Here is a 14,529-nt window from a genome sequence, read left to right on the forward strand (position 1 = left end):
TTTTCTTTAACCATGATTGAAGTTGAAAGGGCATGATTGTGATGTATTCGCCATGATGCATTCATGAGCATGGTTCATGCTTCTTGCATGATAGTTAAAATTTGTGTTTTGGATGGCTATGGGCACCTTGAAATTGACCATGCACATATATGTATATATATGTTTGCACATGATGTTTTGGTTATGAAGTAAGTGATGAATATGTTTGTTTAAAGAAGAAAATGTTGAAGAATGTTTGTGAAATTGCAAGTATAATCGGCCATATGAGTGCTTGATGCTATATTATAAGTATTGAGCCACAATATGTAAAACATTAACTAGTAAAATGCATGCTGTTTTTTTGTGTGGTATTAAGTGGATAATTGGCCTCAAATTGGACATGCATATTCGCCTTAGGTAGCCTATTGATGGCCTTAGCTTTTCCTTGATGCTTGAATGAATTGTATTGAATTGCTTGATGTAGTATAAAATGTGCATGACCATTGTGTATTCAAGCTAAAGGGTGGCCATATGACCATTTAAACTCCTTGTCATATTCGCCATAAGCTAGCATAATGATGTTTTAATAAATTAAATTTGTTTGAATTAGCTCAAGAGCTTAGAGGGCCACAATTGGACAAGGGAAGGAAAAAGTGATCGAATAGCCGTAAAAGCCGTTCGACAACATCCGAGGTAAGTCCTCAAGAAGTGACCCTACTTGAATTATGTGAAATGAAATATGGATGTGTAATGATTATCGATTTATGTGTGTATGAGTATTTGAATGATACCGGGCTAAGTCCCGAAGGCGATTATGCTAGTGATTACCTTTGTGTTTGAGCCTTAGTAACGAAAATGAAACATGAATGTCTAATGATTATTGATGTATGTGTGCATGAGCAATTGAATGATATCCGGCTAAGTCCCAAGACATTTATGCTGGAAATTATATCCGGGTTAAGACCCGAAGGCAATTGTGCTAGCGGCTACATCCGGGCTAAGACCCGAAGGCATTCGTGCAAGTCGTTCTATTCGGGCTAAGACCCGAAGGCATTCGTGCACGTGGTTATATCCGGTTGTATTCCGAAGAAGCTTGGGCTGGAGGTGAGTGTTGGTTGCTGTAATAAATTCAATTAGTACGCTCGAAAAGCCCAAAGAATAAGGTATGTTTATATGTGCATTGGAAAAGTCGACATGTTTGAGCAACATTCGCTCAATCAACTAACGAATATCAACTATTGAAGTGGTTGATACCTTGTGAAAGTATATAATGATGAAGTGTGAAGTAAGAATGATTATGTGAATGTGTATTAATGAAATGATGCATTTGGCTATGTGAATGTATTGCTTTAATTAAAGCTGATTTTATTCCTTGAGACTTACTAAGCATAAAAATGCTTACCCGTTGCTTTGGCTCTCTGTTTTATAGATTTTGCTCGATAGCAATCGGATTCGGGATCATTAAAGTCGAAGTCATCTACACTATCAAAGCCTCCATTTTGGTATAATTTTGGTTGAACTTTGAAATGGCATGTCTAGGACTACCCTTGTCGGTTCAATTGTGTTGTGATGTATATGTGTACGGCCATGCGAAAATGGCTCGTAGAAGTCAATCTGAACTTGGACCATTTGTGATTTGTATATATATATATATATGGTTTCATGATGTAATTATGGATTGGAAATGGGAGTGTTGGTCACATGATCAGCCATTGGAATGGCTAAAATGGTCATAGGTGAACCTATGTATGGCAAGACTAGTTGGATCATGGAGACTACAAATAGATAAGACCTACCTTGAAAACAGATGCTGGCAGCAGCAGTGGAGTGGTTTTGAAAAAATCACCAAAATTTGTAGGAATGGTATTAAATAGTGAATAAGTTATGTAAATGAATCTTGATGAGTCTACTTTCATATGGAAGAAACGAAACGGTCATAGGAGTTACATGTTAAGAGATATTAATGCTATTGTGAGACAGGGCCAGAACGGTTTCTGGGTCCCCTGTCGCAACTTTAAAAATTTACTATAAATTATCCAGAAAGAATCAGGAGTCATTCCTTATATGTACAGATTCCATTTTGAGTCTAGTTTCATTAGAAACAAACAGCACCAGTATTAAATCCCTGTACAGAGAGATATTCAAGTTGTAACGCGCAAAGGTCAGAGCAGTCGATCTCTGTAACATGGGTGACTTTAACTAATAAACTGTACCAATTGGCCCGACTAAAATTCTAAAATAAATCCATGGATGGATATATGAGTCTAAATTCAGGGAAAATTTACGAAAACAGTTTCCGAGTTTTGAAACTCGAGATATGATTTTTAAGGCGACAGTGACGCAGTTTTCCAGCCTGACTGGAAATGTCAAATTGATGGGCGAAACATGTGGATTTGGCTTGTTAACCCTCGTGTCCGATACACGGCGATGGTCTCGGGTTCGGGTGTTACAATTTTATTGGTATCAGAGCCACGGTTTAGTCGATTCTAGGACTACCGTGATGTGTTTGGGGTCTAGCTATACATGCCATTAAATGATGAATCGATAGTGTGGTGATTTCTGACAATTTGACTTTGTGTTGTTTATAGTAATGGATCCCGATCCCAACCGAGCGATAGCTGATGATGTGGAGAGTGTGGCGCCTGCTCCCGCGCAAGGGACAGCGCCGGCGGACTCTCAACCTATGGCCAGCAATCCGAATGATGAGGCTAGGCAAGCCTTTTATAGTGTGATGAATGAATGGTTTAACCAATACATTCGAACTAACACGGCTGTTCCACAACCTCCATTCCCGACAAATGCAACCCCCGCACCTACAATACCTCCGGTAACTGACCAAATAAGGTCAAGTAAGCCCCCAGTCGATAGGATTCGAAAACATGGGGCCACTGAATTCAAAGCTACGGATGATGATGATGCCGAGCGAGCTGAATTTTGGTTGGACAACACTATCCGGGTGCTCGATGAGCTATCTTGTACACCCGATGAGTGCCTAAAGTGTACCATCTCCTTGCTACGCGATTCCGCCTACTATTGGTGGAGTACTCTGACTTCTGTGGTGCCTAGAGAGCAAGTGACTTGGGAATTCTTTCAAACCGAGTTCCGAAAAAAGTATATCAGTCAGAGATTCATCGACCAAAAGCGAAGGGAATTTCTTGATCTTAAGCAAGGTTCTATGTCAGTTACCGACTACGAACGAAAATTTGTGAGGCTTAGCCGATGCAGCGAGAATGCATTTCGTCGAAGCTATTATGTGTAAACGCTCGAGGATGGGCTGAATGATGATATAAGGATGTTCGTTGGCATTCTCGAAATACGAGAGTTCATAGTACTTGTTGAGCGAGCTTGTAAAGTAGAAGAGCTTAGAAAGGAGAAACAAAAAGCGATGTGGAGCTGGAGAATTCGAAGAGGTCCTCGGAAAGTCTCTTCAACAGCATCAAAGAGATTTCGAGATGATGTGAGCGGTCTAGAGGCGCCGGGCTTTTCTAGACGAGGACGCGATCGACCCCTATGACCACACGAGTCACTTGATCGTTAGTGGTGGAAATGATCACCGAGAGAGGCTGAGTGTCTCGCATTGTGGCAAATGGCATTCGGGAGCTGTTGGTTCCGTGATCGCTCTCGCTATAAGTGTGGATCGGTGACCACTTTATGAAGGATTGCCCGAGGATGCTTGAACAAAATGTAAGTCAAAGTGGAAACCCGGGTGCTACCACTGCTTGAGGTAGGCCACCTAGAAATATGGGCAATGTCAGTGGCGGTTAGAGAGGATCTAGAGATGCTACCATCAGATCTGAGGCTCGTGCTCCTGCTAGGACTTATGCCATCGCGCACGCGAGGATCTTGCCTCTCCAAATGTCATTACCGGTACTTTCACTCTTTTCAATACTAATGTGATTGCTTTGATTGACCACGGTTCTACTCATTCTTATATATATGAAACCTTAGCATCCAAGAAGACTTTGCCTATTGAGTCTCTTGAGTTTGTAATTCGGTGTCAAACCCCTTGGGTCATTACGTGCTTGTCAACAAAATGTGCAAGAAAAGTCCCCTAGTGTTCCGAGGTTCTTGTTTTTCTACGGACTTGATGCTTTTGCCGTTCGATGAATTCGACGTTATTCTTGGTTTGGATTGGTTGACCATGCACGATGCGGTTGTAAATTGCAAAAGCAAGACTATCGATTTGAGGTGCGCGAATAATGAGATAATTCGGGTTGAGTCTACGGGCTTAAAGGGGTTGCCGGCTATAATATCGACAATGTTGGCGGAAATATGTAAAAAAGGTGCGAAGCGTACCTTGCGACGTGCTTTCGATGACAAGGAATCGAAAAGAAACCCGAATCTGTGCCCGTGGTTTGTGAATACACGGATGTTTTCCCTAAAGAATTGCCGGGTTTACCACCTGTTTGAGAAATAGATTTTGGCATCGAATTGGTACCTGGTACCACTCCAATTTCGATAGCTCCGTATCGTATGGCACCAACGGAATTAAAGGAGTTGAAAGCTCAGTTGCAAGAATTGGTGGATAGAGGTTTTGCTCGCCCGAGTTGTTCGCCTTGGGGTGTGCGGTGTTGTTTGTGAAAAGAAGGATGGAACCATGAGGTCGTGTAGATCGACTATCGTCGACTTAATAAAGCGGCGATAAAGAACAAATATCCGTTACCACGTATCGATGACTTGTTCGATCAAGCGAAGAACCTCGGTGTTCTCGAAAATAGATTTGAGATCGGGCTATTATCAATTGCGAATCCGAGATTGGACGCACCCAAGACCGCCTTGAGCGAGATATGGTCACTATGAGTTCCTAGTGATGCCGTTTGGGCTTACTAATGCCCTACGGTATTTATGGATTTAATGAATCGGATCTTTAGACCATATTTGGATCGATTCGTAGTCGTGTTCATTGATGACATCTTGGTCTATTCAAACAATGAGACCGAACATCTTGAACACCGAGGTTAGTCTTGCAAATTTTACGGGATAAGCAATTATATGCTAAGTTCAACAAGTGTGAGTTACGGTTAGAGAGGTTAGCTTCTTGGGTCATGTGGTATCTGATCGGGTATTCGAGTCGACCGAATAAAATTTCAGCCATACTTAATTGGAAGCCTCAGAAATATTCTTGAGGTTCGAGCTTTTTGGGGCTTAGGTTATTACCGACGATTTGTAAAAGGTTTCTCAACGATAGCCACACCGATGACGGCTACTCCAAAAGGATGTTAAGTTCGAATGGACGGAGAAATGTCGAAAAGTTTCGATCAATGAAAACTTATTTGATGAAGCCCCAATTCTAGTGCAACCCGAATCCGCAAAGAGTTTGTCATCTATAGTGACGCCTCCCTACTTGGGTTAGGTTGTGTATTGATGCAAGAAGGTCGAGTTGTGGCCTGCGCGTCGAGGCAATTAAAGCCACATGAGAAAAATTATCGACCCATGATCTCGAATTGGCGCCATCGTATTCGCCTTAAAGATTTGGCGACATTACTTATTTGGTGAGAGGTGCCATGTGTACTCGGATCACAAAAGTCTCAAATATTTGATGACCCAAAGAGACTTAAATCTGCGACAAAGACGTTGGCTCGAGTTGTTAAAGGATTATGAGCTGGTCATTGACTATCACCCAGAAAGGCGAATGTGGTTCGGATGCCTTGAGTCAGTAAATCATTATTATTTGTCGAGCGATGAATGTGCACTTATGCATTCGATCGACAAAGTGTGTTAGTAGCTGAATTGAAAGCCAAACCATTATTGATACATCAAATTCGAGAAGCTCGTAAAGTCGACGACGAGTTGGCGCAAAAGCGAAATTTGAGTGTGTTCGAACAAGGACTCGGAGTTTCAAATCGATGATGACGATTGTTTGAGGTTCAAAAGTCGTCGTGTGTTCCAAAGAATTGAACTCATTTCGATAATTTGAATGAAGCCCATTGTAGCCAAATGGCAATCCACCCGGAGTACGAAGATGTACAACGATTTGAAACGCGTCGATTTTGGTGGCATGGTATGAAACGAGACATCTCCGACTTTGTTTGAGATGTTCAATATGTCAACAAGTGAAAGCGGAACATCAAGTGCCTTGAGATTACTTCACCAATCACGATACCCGAGTGGAAATGGGATCGAGTCACAATGGACTTTGTATCCGGACCGCCATTGTCGTGAGTAAGAAGGATGCGGTTTGGGTCGTGGTAGATAGATTGACTAAGTCGGCTCACTTTGTCCCCTGACGCACGGATTTTTCAATGGACAAATTAGCCGAATTGTACGTTCTCAGTTGTGAGATTACACGGGTGCCTATTTCCATCGTGTCGGATAGAGATCCGAGATTTACCTCGCGATTTTGGAAAAAGTTGCAAGAAGCTTTGGGTACCAAGTTGCATTTCAGACCGCCTTTCACCCCCAAACCGATGGTCAATCCGAGCGGATAATTCGGATACTTGAGGATATGTTGAGATGTTGCGTCCTCGAGTTTAGTGGTTCATGGGAGCGGTATTTGCCGTTGATTGAATTCGCCACAACAACGACTTTCAATCAAGTATTAAGATGGCACCCTACGAGGCTTTGTGCGGTCGTAAATGCCGTACACCATTGTTTTGGGTGAGCTCGGTGAAAGTAATATTTTCGAGGTGGATTTGATTAGAGATCTGAGAGAAAGTGAAAGTAATCCGTGAAAGTCGAAGATAGCCTCCGATCGTCGAAGTAAATGCAGCGGATCTGAAGCGTAAGGATATCGAGTATCGGTGGGTGATAAAGTGTTTCTCAAGGTATCGCCTTGGAAAAAGATACTCGATTCGGCCGTAAGGGCAAGTTGAGCCCGAGGTTCATTGGGCCATATGAGATATCCGGCGAGTCGGTCCGGTGGCATATCATTTGATTTTGCCCCGAACTCGAAAAGGTTCACGATGTCTTTCATGTTTCGATGCTTGACGCTATAGATCCGATCCATCGCACGTGATTAGTCCATCGAAATTGAAATTCAAGCTAATATGAGTTATGAGGAAGAACCGATTCAGTATCCTATCATGGGAAGTGAAAGAGTTGCGAAACAAGCGGGTTCCGCTAGTGAAAGTGTTATGGTTCAAGCACGGGATAGAAGAAGCTACTTTGGAGACCGAGAACTCTATGAAAGAGCGATATCCAAACCTATTTACCGGGAAGATTTTCGGGGACGAAAATTTCTTAAGTGGGGGAGAGTTGTGACATCCCTAATTTGACCCTAGTCGGGAAGTGGTGTCGGGACCATTAAACCGAGTCTTATAAGTAATTAAAAGTTATATTCTATGTTTATGATGTTAGCAAATGCATGTGTGAAAGTTGCATGCATTAATTTGATCATTTCTATGTGAATTTATTAAGATGGACTTATATGAAACATTGTTGAAAGGTGATAGGCCAATCTTCAATGGTCTAATAGTATATGCATGCAAAAGAATGGTTTTGCATGTCAATTTACCCAAGGAGAAGGAAGTGGCGGCCATGGTGATGAAGATGGGCAAAAGAAAACATGTCTTAAACATGTTTTGCTAGTGGTGGATGTTAGAAATAATAAAATAAGAGCATGGGTAAAGAAATGAAAAAAAATGAGTGTGGATGCTTTCCCCCCTTGTGCCGTACATGAGAGAAACAAAAACAAAGAAAAAAAATTTTTGTTCATCTATTTTCACTCTCCTTTTGGCCGAAAATACTAAGGATAAGGAAGGAGTTTTGCTTCATACTTGGTTTGGAAGAGGATTAGGAAGAGGTTGGCTATACTTGCATCAAGAGTAAGGTATGTTTGAGGTTGTGCCATGAGATTCATGCATGTTTTTGGTTGCTAGATTGATGTTCTTGTTAGCCCATGGTTCAAATCTTTGTTATGTCATGGGAATGAAATTCGCCCAAGTGAATATGGTGATAAAGCCATTGCATGCTAAGTGTGAAGCTTGATGATGATGCATGCAAAGATGGATTGTCTACTCTTGAAATTTCTTTGTAGCCATCTTGAGTAAGACTTTGAGTTTTCTTTTTCTTTAACCATGATTGAAGTTGAAAGGGCATGATTGTGATGTATTCGCCATGATGCATTCATGAGCATGGTTCATGCTTCTTGCATGATAGTTAAAATTTGTGTTTTGGATGGCTATGGGCACCTTGAAATTGACCATGCACATATATGTATATATATGTTTGCACATGATGTTTTGGTTATGAAGTAAGTGATGAATATGTTTGTTTAAAGAAGAAAATGTTGAAGAATGTTTGTGAAATTGCAAGTATAATCGGCCATATGAGTGCTTGATGCTATATTATAAGTATTGAGCCACAATATGTAAAACATTAACTAGTAAAATGCATGCTGTTTTTTTGTGTGGTATTAAGTGGATAATTGGCCTCAAATTGGACATGCATATTCGGCCTTAGGTAGCCTATTGATGGCCTTAGCTTTTCCTTGATGCTTGAATGAATTGTATTGAATTGCTTGATGTAGTATAAAATGTGCATGACCATTGTGTATTCAAGCTAAAGGGTGGCCATATGACCATTTAAACTCCTTGTCATATTCGCCATAAGCTAGCATAATGATGTTTTAATAAATTAAATTTGTTTGAATTAGCTCAAGAGCTTAGAGGGCCACAATTGGACAAGGGAAGGAAAAAGTGATCGAATAGCCGTAAAAGCCGTTCGACAACATCCGAGGTAAGTCCTCAAGAAGTGACCCTACTTGAATTATGTGAAATGAAATATGGATGTGTAATGATTATCGATTTATGTGTGTATGAGTATTTGAATGATACCGGGCTAAGTCCCAAGGCGATTATGCTAGTGATTACCTTTGTGTTTGAGCCTTAGTAACGAAAATGAAACATGAATGTCTAATGATTATTGATGTATGTGTGCATGAGCAATTGAATGATATCCGGCTAAGTCCAGAAGACATTTATGCTGGAAATTACATCCGGTTAAGACCAAGGCAATTGTGCTAGCGGCTACATCAGGGCTAAGACCAAGGCATTCGTGCAAGTCGTTCTATTCGGGCTAAGACCAAGGCATTCGTGCACGTGGTTATATCCGGTTGTATTCAAGAAGCTTGGGCTGGAGGTGAGTGTTGGTTGCTGTAAAAATTCAATTAGTACGCTCGAAAAGCCCAAAGAATAAGGTATGTTTATATGTGCATTGGAAAAGTCGACATGTTTGAGCAACATTCGCTCAATCAACTAACGAATATCAACTATTGAAGTGGTTGATACCTTGTGAAAGTATATAATGATGAAGTGTGAAGTAAGAATGATTATGTGAATGTGTATTAATGAAATGATGCATTTGGCTATGTGAATGTATTGCTTTAATTAAAGCTGATTTTATTCCTTGAGACTTACTAAGCATAAAAATACTTACCCCGTTGCTTTGGCTCTCTGTTTTATAGATTTTGCTCGATAGCAATCGGATTCGGGATCATTAAAGCCAAGTCATCTACACTATCAAAGCCTCCATTTTGGTATAATTTTGGTTGAACTTTGAAATGGCATGTATAGGACTACCCTTGTTGGTTCAATTGTGTTGTGATGCATATGTACGGCCATGCGAAAATGGCTCGTAGAAGTCAAGTACGAACTTGGACCATTTGTGATTTGTATATATATATATATATGGTTTCATGATGTAATTATGGATTGGAAATGGGAGTGTTGGTCACATGATCAGCCATTGGAATGGCTAAAATGGTCATAGGTGAACCTATGTATGGCAAGACTAGTTGGATCATGGAGACTACAAATAGATAAGACCTACCTTGAAAACAGATGCTGGCAGCAGCAGTGGAGTGGTTTTGAAAAATCACCAAAATTTGTAGGAATGGTATTAAATAGTGAATAAGTTATGTAAATGAACCTTGATGAGTCTACTTTCATATGGAAGAAACGAAAAGGTCATAGGAGTTACATGTTAAGAGATATTAATGCTATTGTGAGACAGGGCCAGAACGGTTTCTGGGTCCCCTGTCGCAACTTTAAAAATTTACTATAAATTATACAGAAAGAATCAGGAGTCATGCCTTATATGTACAGATTCCATTTTGGGTCTAGTTTCATTAGAAACAAATGACACCAGTATTAAAGCCCTGTACAGAGAGATATTCAAGTTATAACGTGCAAAGGTCAGAGCAGTCGATCTCTGTAACATGGGTGACTTTAACTAATAAACTGTACCAATTGGCCCAACAAAAAATTCTAGAAATAAATCCATGGATGGATATATGAGTCTAAATTCTGGGAAAATTTACGAAAACAGTTTCCGAGTTTTGAAACTCGAGATATGATTTTTAAGGTGACAGTGACGCAGTTTTCCAGCCTGACTGGAAATGTCAAATTGATGGGCGAAACATGTGGATTTGGCTTGTTAACCCCTCGTGTCCGACACCGGCGATGGTCTCGGGTTCGGGGTGTTACAATTTTATTGGTATCAGAGCCACGGTTTAGTCGATTCTAGGACTACCGTGATGTGTTTGGGGTCTAGCTATACATGCCATTAAATGATGAATCGATAGTGTGGTGATTTCGACAATTTGACTTTGTGTTGTTTATAGTAATGGATCCCGATCCCAACCGAGCGATAGCTGATGATGTGGAGAGTGTGGCGCTTGCTCCGCGCAAGGGACAGGCCGCGGACTCTCAACCTATGGCCAGCAATCCGAATGATGAGGCTAGGCAAGCCATTTATAGTGTGATGAATGAATGGTTTAACCAATACATTCGAACTAACACTACTGTTCCACAACCTCCATTCCCGACAAATGCAACCCCGCACCTAAAATACCTCCAGAATCGACCAAATAAGGTCAAGTAAGCCCCAATCGATAGGATTCGAAAACATGGGGCCCTTGAATTCAAAGCTACGGATGATGATGATGCCGAAGCGAGCTGAATTTTGGTTGGACAACACTATCCGGTGCTCGATGAGCTATCTTGTACACCGATGAGTGCCTAAAGTGTACCATCTCCTTGCTACGCGATTCCGCCTACTATTGGTGGAGTACTCGACTTCGTGGTGCCTAGAGAGCAAGTGACTTGGGAATTCTTTCAAACCGAGTTAGAAAAAAGTATATCGATCGAGATTCATCGACCAAAAGCGAAGGAATTTCTTGATCTTAAGCAAGGTTCTATGTCGATTCTGATCACTGAACGAAAATTTGTGAGGCTTAGCCTTGATGCAGCGAGAATGCATTTCGTCCGGCTATTATGTGTAAACGCTCGAGGATGGGCTGAATGATGATATAAGGATGTTCGTTGGCATTCTCGAAATACGAGAGTTCGTAGTACTTGTTGAGCGAGCTTGTAAAGTCAAGAGCTTAGAAAGGAGAAACAAAAAGTGATGTGGGAACTGGAGAATTCGAAAGAGGTCCTCGGAAAGTCTCTTCAACAGCATCGAAGAGATTTCGAGATGATGTGAGCCGGTCTAGAGGCGCGGGCTTTTCTAGACGAGGACGCGATCGACCCTGTGACCACACGAGTCACTTCAATCGCCGATGGTGGAAATGATCGTAGAGAGAGGCGAGTGTCGCATTGTGGCAAATGGCATTCGGGAGTGTTGGTTCCGTGATCGCTCTGCTATAAGTGTGGATCGGCCGACCACTTTATGAAGGATTGCCCGAGGATGCTTGAACAAAATGTAAGTCAAAGTGGAAACCGGGTGCTACCATCGCTCGAGGTAGGCCACCTAGAAATATGGGCAATGTCGGTGGCGGTCGAGAGGATCTAGAGATCTTGCCATCGGATCGAGGCTCGTGCTCTGCTAGGACTTATGCCATACGCCGCACGCGAGGATGCTTGCCTCTCCAAATGTCATTACCGGTACTTTCACTCTTTTCAATACTAATGTGATTGCTTTGATTGACCCTGGTTCTACTCATTCTTATATATGTGAAACCTTAGCATCCAGTAAGACTTTCCCTATTGAGTCTACTAAGTTTGTAATCCGGGTGTCAAACCCCTTGGGTCATTACGTGCTTGTCAACAAAGTGTGCAAGAAAAGTACCCTAGTGTTCCGAGGTTCTTGTTTTCCGGCGGACTTGATGCTTTTGCCGTTCGATGAATTCGACGTTATTCTTGGTTTGGATTGGTTGACCATGCGATGCGGTTGTAAATTGCAAAAGCAAGACTATCGATTTGAGTCTTGCGAATAATGAGATAATTCGGGTTGAGTCTACGGACTTAAAGGGTTGCCGGTGTAATATCGGCAATGTTAGCGAAATATATAAAAAAGGGTGCGAAGCGTACCTTGCGTATGTGCTCGATGACAAGGAATCGAAAAAAACCCGAATCTGTGCCGTGGTTTGTGAATACCCGGATGTTTTCCACGAAGAATTGCGGGTTTACCACTGTTCGGAAATAGATTTTGGCATCGAATTGGTACTGGTACCACTCCAATTTCGATAGCTCCGTATCGTATGGCACCAACGGAATTAAAGGAGTTGAAAGCTCGGTTGCAAGAATTGGTGGATAGAGGTTTTGCTCGCCGAGTTGTTCGCCTTGGGTGCGCCGGTGTTGTTTGTGAAAAGAAGGATGGAACCATGAGGTTGTAGATCGACTATCGTCGACTTAATAAAGCGACGATAAAGAACAAATATCCGTTACCACGTATCGATGACTTGTTCGATCAAGCGAAGGAGCCTCGGTGTTCTCGAAAATAGATTTGAGATCGGGCTATTATCAATTGCGAATCCGAGATTCGGACGTACCCAAGACCGCCTTGAGCGAGATATGGTCACTATGAGTTCCTAGTGATGCCGTTTGGGCTTACTAATGCCCTGCGGTATTTATGGATTTAATGAATCGGATCTTCGACCAATTTGGATCGATTCGTAGTCGTGTTCATTGATGACATCGTGGTCTATTCAAGGAATGAGACCGAACATGCTGAACACCGAGGTTAGTGCTGCAAATTTTATGGGATAAGCAATTATATGCTAAGTTCAGCAAGTGTGAGTTACGGTTAAGAGAGGTTAGCTTCTTGGGTCATGTGGTATCTGATCGGTATTCGAGTCAATTCGAATAAAATTTCAGCCATACTTAATTGGAAGCCTCAGAAATATTCTTGAGGTTCGAGCTTTTTGGGGCTTCTTGGTTATTACCGACGATTTGTAAAGGTTTCTCAACGATAGCCACGCCGATGACGGCTACTCCAAAAGGATGTTAAGTTGAATGGACGGAGAAATGTCGAAAAGTTTCGATCAATCGAAAACTTATTTGATGAAGCCCCAATTCTAGTGCAACCCGAATCCAAGCAAAGAGTTTGTCATCTATAGTGACGCCTCCCTACTTGGGTTAGGTTGTGTATTGATGCAAGAAGGTCGAGTTGTGGCCTATCGTCGAGGCAATTAAAGCCACGGGAGAAAAATTATTCGACCCATGATCTCGAATTGGCCGCCATCGTATTCGCCTTAAAGATTTGGCGACATTACTTATTTGGTGAGAGGTGCCATGTGTACTCGGATCACAAAAGTCTCAAATATTTGATGACCCAAAGAGACTTAAATCTGCGACAAAGACGTTGGCTCGGTTTGTTAAAGGATTATGAGCTGGTCATTGACTATCACCCGGAAAGGCGAATGTGGTTCCGGATGCCTTGAGTCGTAAATCATTATTCGCTTACGAGCGATGAATGTGCACTTGTCATTCGATCCGACGGTGTGTTAGTAGTTGAATTGAAAGCCAAACCATTATTGATACATCAAATTCGAGAAGCTCGAGAAAGTCGACGACGAGTTGGCGCAAAAAATTTGAGTGTGTTCGAACAAGGACTCGGAGTTTCAAATCGATGATGACGATTGTTTGAGGTTCAAAAGTCGTCGTGTGTTCCAAAGAATTGAACTCATTTCGATAATTCGAATGAAGCCCATTGTAGCCGAATGGCAATCCACCCGGGAGTACGAAGATGTACAACGATTTGAAAGCGTCGATTTTGGTGGCATGGTATGAAACGAGACATCTCCGACTTTGTTTGAGATGTTTAATATGTCAACAAGTGAAAGCGGAACATCAAGTGCCTTGAGATTACTTGACCAATCACGATACCCGAGTGGAAATGGGATCGAGTCACAATGGACTTTGTATCCGGACCGCCATTGTCGTGAGTAAGAAGGATGCGGTTTGGGTCGTGGTAGATAGATTGACTAAGTCGGCTCACTTTGTCCCCGTGACGCACGGATTTTTCAATGGACAAATTAGCCGAATTGTACGTTCTCGATTGTGAGATTACACGGGTGCCTATTTCCATCGTGTCGGATAGAGATCCGAGATTTACCTCGCGATTTTGGAAAAAGTTGCAAGAAGCTTTGGGTACCAAGTTGCATTTCAGCACCGCCTTTCACCCCCAAACCGATGGTCAATCCGGCGGATAATTCGGATACTTGAGGATATGTTGAGATGTTGCGTCCTCGAGTTTAGTGGTTCATGGGAAGCGGTATTTGCCGTTGATTGAATTCGCTTACAACAACGACTTTCAATCAAGTATTAAGATGGCACCCTACGAGGCTTTGTACGGTCGTAAATGCCGTACACCATTGTTTTGGTGAGC

This window comes from Gossypium arboreum, chromosome 1 (genome assembly GCF_025698485.1).
Source record: "Gossypium arboreum isolate Shixiya-1 chromosome 1, ASM2569848v2, whole genome shotgun sequence".
Classification (NCBI taxonomy): domain Eukaryota; kingdom Viridiplantae; phylum Streptophyta; class Magnoliopsida; order Malvales; family Malvaceae; genus Gossypium; species Gossypium arboreum.